General features: G+C 36.2%; 1 long non-coding RNA gene across 1 annotated transcript; it reads right to left on the bottom strand.

Moving 5' to 3' along the window:
- Window positions 1-729: 729 nt before the first annotated feature.
- Window positions 730-4,770, bottom strand: LOC145791158 (uncharacterized). The gene is made up of 2 exons (XR_014330921.1): window positions 2,736-4,770; window positions 730-2,517 (listed from the first exon to the last, which is right to left on the bottom strand). It is a non-coding gene; the product is annotated as an uncharacterized LOC145791158 (long non-coding RNA).
- Window positions 4,771-5,329: the final 559 nt, after the last annotated feature.

Here is a 5,329-nt window from a genome sequence, read left to right as displayed (position 1 = left end):
TAAATTTATCTTTTTGGGAGGTAAAAATATTTTTAAGAATTTTGAAATTATCTTTCTAGTATTTATTTTAGTCAAATTAATTTCAATTTTTTAAAAAATAAAATAAAAAAACAAGTTCCAAAAATCAAACTAAAGAAGGCCTCATTCTTCTGTGAACTACCACTACAAAAAGTTCGGTTTTTTAAATGCCGTCTCAAAAACCTTTTTGCAACCGAAAATGACTTTTAGCGACGACAAACGAAGGGTCACAACAAAAGGCGTTGCTAAAATGTTGTCGTCGCCTTTTTTTTTGCGACGACATTCTACTATCGCCTATAATATGTAAAAAAGTGAAATTTTTTGCAACAACACTATTTTACCGTCGCAAAAAATGTTATTTGAGACGGTAAAAAATGCCATCGCGAAAGAATTTTTATTGCGATGGAATACCTGTTGTCGCTAAAATATTGTTTGAGACGACACAACATACCGTCGCTAAAAGATTATTTGAGACGGCAAAATATTCCGTCGCGAAAAGTTTTTTATTACAACAGCCAATATCTTTTGTGACGACATTGCCTACGTCGCAAAAAAAATTTACATTTGGTTCTAATGTTTTTTGAGACGGTATGGTGCTGTCGCAAAAAAAAAGAAGCAATAAAATAATTAAAAATATGAATATTACCTGTATTAAATGAAAAATAACTAAAAAAGAAATCAATAATTACATAATAATATAAAAATAACAATTTATCCATAGTAAAAATATTCTTGCATTCATAACTACACATCAACAAAAATATCCCACTATGTAATGTTGCATAATACATATATAATATTTAAATACATAATGTTGTTCACAATTCAAAATAACGTAAATCAAAAACAAAAGTTTTCTTCATGATTTTTTCGCGGGTAACGAAAACAGAAGTTAGCCACATTTTTTATAGGCAAATATTCCATAAGAAGCAAACTCCTACTCGAGAAATATCTGAAAACAAAAAATAAAAATAATTAATGACAATATAATTATGTGTTAATATGTTAATTACAAAAAAATATAAAAATTTAACTACTATATAATTACAAAGGTAATTAAGTAAATAATTTTGACCAGACCGAAATCCGACTCTAACTCCCAAATCGGGAACCCAATTTGAGTCTCGTCTTCTCCTATAAGTCTCTCGTGCCTAGGCGGTCGTGTGTGCAAAGTTTCGCGCTAATTCGAAGCTGTTTGGTGATTTTGACACATCAACATCTCGAATTCAAATTTCTTAAGGAACTAGTTTGCCTAGACCGAAATTCGGCTCTAACTCCCAAACCGGGAACCCGATTTGAGTCCCGTCTTCTCCCACAAGTCTCTCATGCCTAGGCAGTCGGGTGTGCCAAGGTTCGTGCCAACCCGATGCTGTTTCGGTGATTTTGGGGTGTCAACACCTCGAATTCAAGTTTCTTAAGAAACTAGTTTGTCTAGAGTGAAATTCGGCTCTAACTCTCAAATAGAGAACCCGATTCGAGTCCCGTCTTCTCCCACAAGTCCCTCATGCCTAGGCAGTCGGGTGTGCCAAGTTTGGTGCCAATCCGATGTCGTTTGGTGATTTTGGGGGCGTCAACACCTTGACTTCAAGTTTTTTAAAGAACTAGTTTGCCTAGAGTGAAATCCGGCTCTAATTCTCAAATCAGGAACCCGATTCGAGCCCCGTCTTATCTCACAAGTCTCTTCTGCCTAGGCGGTTGTGTGTGCCAAGTTTCGTGCTAATCCGACGCCGTTTGGTGATTTTAGGACGTCAACACCTCGAATTCAAGTTTCTAAAGGAACTAGCTTGTCTAGACCGAAATCCGGCTCTAATTGCCAAACTGGGAACCCGATTCGAACCCCGTCTTCTCCCACAAGTCTCTTGTGCCTAGGTGATCGTGTGTGCCAAGTTTCATGCTAATCCAACGCCGTTTGGTGATTTTGTGGCGTCAACCCCTCGAATTCAAGTTTCTTAAGGAATTAGTTTGCCTAGAGTGAAATTCAGCTCTAACTCCCAAACCGGGAACCCGATTCGAGCCCCGTTTTCTCCCACAAGTCTCTCGTGCCTAGGCAGTCGTGTGTGCCAAGTTTCGTGCTAATCCAGCTCCATTTGGTGATTTTGGGGCGTCAACACCTCGAATTCAAGTTTTTAAAGGAACTAGTTTGTCTAGACTGAAATCCGACTCTAACTCCCAAATCGGGAACCCGTTTTGAGCCCCGTCTTCTCCCACAAGTCTCTCGTGCCTAGGCGGTCGTGTGTGCCCTGTTTGAACTAGTTTCCCTAGACCAACATCATTTTGGTAAAGATCCATCATGTGAACATGAACCTAGTTTTTTCAAGTCACCAAATAAATGCTACATATCAATTTAAGCTGTAAAACAAATGCTACATATCAATTCATCCTATGTGCATTAGAATGCAAAGATACATTTTATACCTGGTCTATTGGTGATGGTGTATATGGGGTCTCATCTCCCACAGAGTTCCTAAATACCTGATGGCCACTCGATGCATCAGGAACCTATGACGATCCATGTATAATGTGCTAATCATATTCAAATTTTATTATATATATATATATATGTTGTGTGAAAGAACACATCACAGGAAAGACCCAAAAAAAATTAGTATATATGAGAACCAACCATCTAGTCATACTTTCCTCCAAAAAAAAAACCCATCTAGTTATATGTTTAATAACTCCTTAGAAAGAATTGAAACGAACTGCCAAATAGTTACCTGACTCAGAAACTACCTTCTGCATTGCAACTCAACAATGTTTATTTCCTTTAGCTGGATGTAACTGGCTTTGAAGTGGCCTGTTTTATGGCCTCAGCATATGTCCTGTGTTGATAAGGGTAGATTCAAGCAAGTCCTAAAGTGATGTTAAGGAGATTCTGCAGCAGAAGAGAGAAAGATTACAATGTTAAGGATACTGAAGAATACAAATGTATGTCTCAAATCCTTTTGAAGAATTGAACTGACATTACAACAGCATGCCAGAACCCTTGGAACACCCTCACTGGGACCATCGATGCTGGGAATGAAATCCATCCTACGACCAATCCAATTGAAAGGTCTCACGATAGTGAATTCAAGACCGTTCTCCGTACCCTCAGCTGTGACCATATAAAAAAGAGGTGAACAAAAATATACTAGAAGGAACCTTTTACCAGCAAGAGAGCAGCAGACAAGTATACTCACCATAGACCAAACTCTCAATAAGAATTGAAATTAACAACAAATTATAACCACCCCAAAAAAGAGAAAATGAGTTCAGACAACTAGGTTCGAATGAGGATCTATTTACCACATTGAAGCAAAAGTATTCTAAAGGAGCATTTATTCATAAATCCATTTTCACCTACTTATATTTCACTTGGTTCAAATTATTTTATTATGTTCCAAGGGTAAAATTGTTCATAAAATACCTTAAATATGAGAATTAGGATTTGGTGGATCAAATATCCAAAATAATAGAACTTATTGGAATACAAAAATATCTTATGGACTAATTGGGATACAAGTACTTAAAAATAGATTTTCTACTAAATTCCTCTATTCTAAATAACCAGAGAAATTGACTAAGAAAAATAAAATAAAATGAATACAATATATTAACACATGAGATAGTGAACTCTCTCTCTATCTTTGGCTCCTTTCTTTTTTTTTAAATTATTTCTCTCTTCTCCTACCACTTTCTTTGGTTATCCAAGAAAATTTCATAGAGTAAATAAGAATGAAAGTACTTCAATTACCAGTCATGTTAAATGATGTTGACATGAAGATTGCATCAGCAAAGCATTAAGAAATCCTAAAACTATTAAGCCTTTAAATATGTGCAGAATATTCAACTATACATGCCACACAAGAGGCACATGATTACAATAGTTGAACAAATAGATTAATTGACATTCCAATCTATATCTAAGGAATCAAAGGTGTGGGCATGTTCAAAGGTCAAACCTCCTTTCAACTCTAAATCTTAATATAGAAGAATATGTATAAAAAATTTGTGCAAATATACGTGGACATGTTCTGAATATCTAAAGATATTGCATATAGTATATTGGCACCCACCATTTGGTTGTCCCATTTAGTAGATGAAGCTAACATGAAGCAACTGGCTCAATATCATTAACTGGAATAGCAGTTTACTAAAAGCACGCTCAAAACTTTTTCAAGATGGCATGCAAGTCAATCAAATACTAAACCAAACAAATTCAGAACACTTGATATACTGAATGGAGCACATAAAAAAGCATGATACAACTAGTTTCCTATTTAAAATTGGTATGTTAAGGTTCCATTAGTAACAGAGAAGAGAAAACCCTTGCTCACTACAATATGTCGCTATTTAATTTAATTTTGGTCCACACAAGGGAAGAAAGCAAACAAAACAAAATACATATATAAATATAGAGAGAAATTTAACAAATATCAATCTTGAAACGCACAATTAAACAACTAGAGAATGAATTATAGAGACATAATATGCTTGTAAGTTTCAGGAAGCTAGGTATAAATCCAGAAGAATCTAAATTCACAATAAAGATAGCCTCTGTTTGGGAAGTGGGTTGGCTTTTTGACTTTTTGGGCTATTTTAGCCTGGGCTAAAAAGTTTGGTTTGGGAAGGTCTTTTTGGCTTTTTTACTTTTTTGACTTTTTTTGTGAGAGAAGAATGTAATGATTATGGGTTGGATGTGATATTTTGTTTTTTGTGGCTAAAATAGCCTATTTTGTCTTTTGTGGCTAAAATAGCCAAAAAAGTCCCGTTTAGCTCTTGCCAAACGGACCCTTAAAAGGGCTTAAAATAAGAGTAAAATGTGACAAATGAGAGAGACAGAGAGAGGAAAAAAACAAAAGAGAAATTGCGAGAGAGTACCAAACCTGCCATCTTGATATGAGGCCTTCGAGCCTAGAATCATTCTTGATGTTGATGCGGTGGAACTGGATGCGATCGGCCCAGAGAAGCGAAGCAGGTTCGAGAAGGTGCTTGATCTTGTCGTTGTAAACATCCACTGCCAACATCTTGTGTGGAGTCTTCGACGTCAGCTTCTCACACAGGTGCAAACCAATGAACCCTCCGGCACTAATCATACACATCGTTATCGGCTTGATTGGATTTCTGTCCAGATCTACTCTTGCTGCCGTCGCTTGACATCGTTGTCCGCCCTGCTCACAGTCGATCGATCGAGAGAGAGAGATAGGAATTTTTGGTTCAAAAGATAAGGGATTTGAGATTTGGGGATTTTTGGTTGGGGGGAAAAACAAGCGAGAATCAATTTTTTGTTTTTTTTTTTGTTTTTTTTTTCTTTCAATGTCAAGTATAA

Source organism: Camellia sinensis, chromosome 5, assembly GCF_055761805.1.
Source record: "Camellia sinensis isolate YWXY chromosome 5, ASM5576180v1, whole genome shotgun sequence".
Taxonomy (NCBI): Eukaryota; Viridiplantae; Streptophyta; class Magnoliopsida; order Ericales; family Theaceae; genus Camellia; species Camellia sinensis.
The sequence above is the reverse complement of the archived record's forward strand: the minus strand, read 5'-3'. Positions and strand labels throughout refer to the sequence as shown.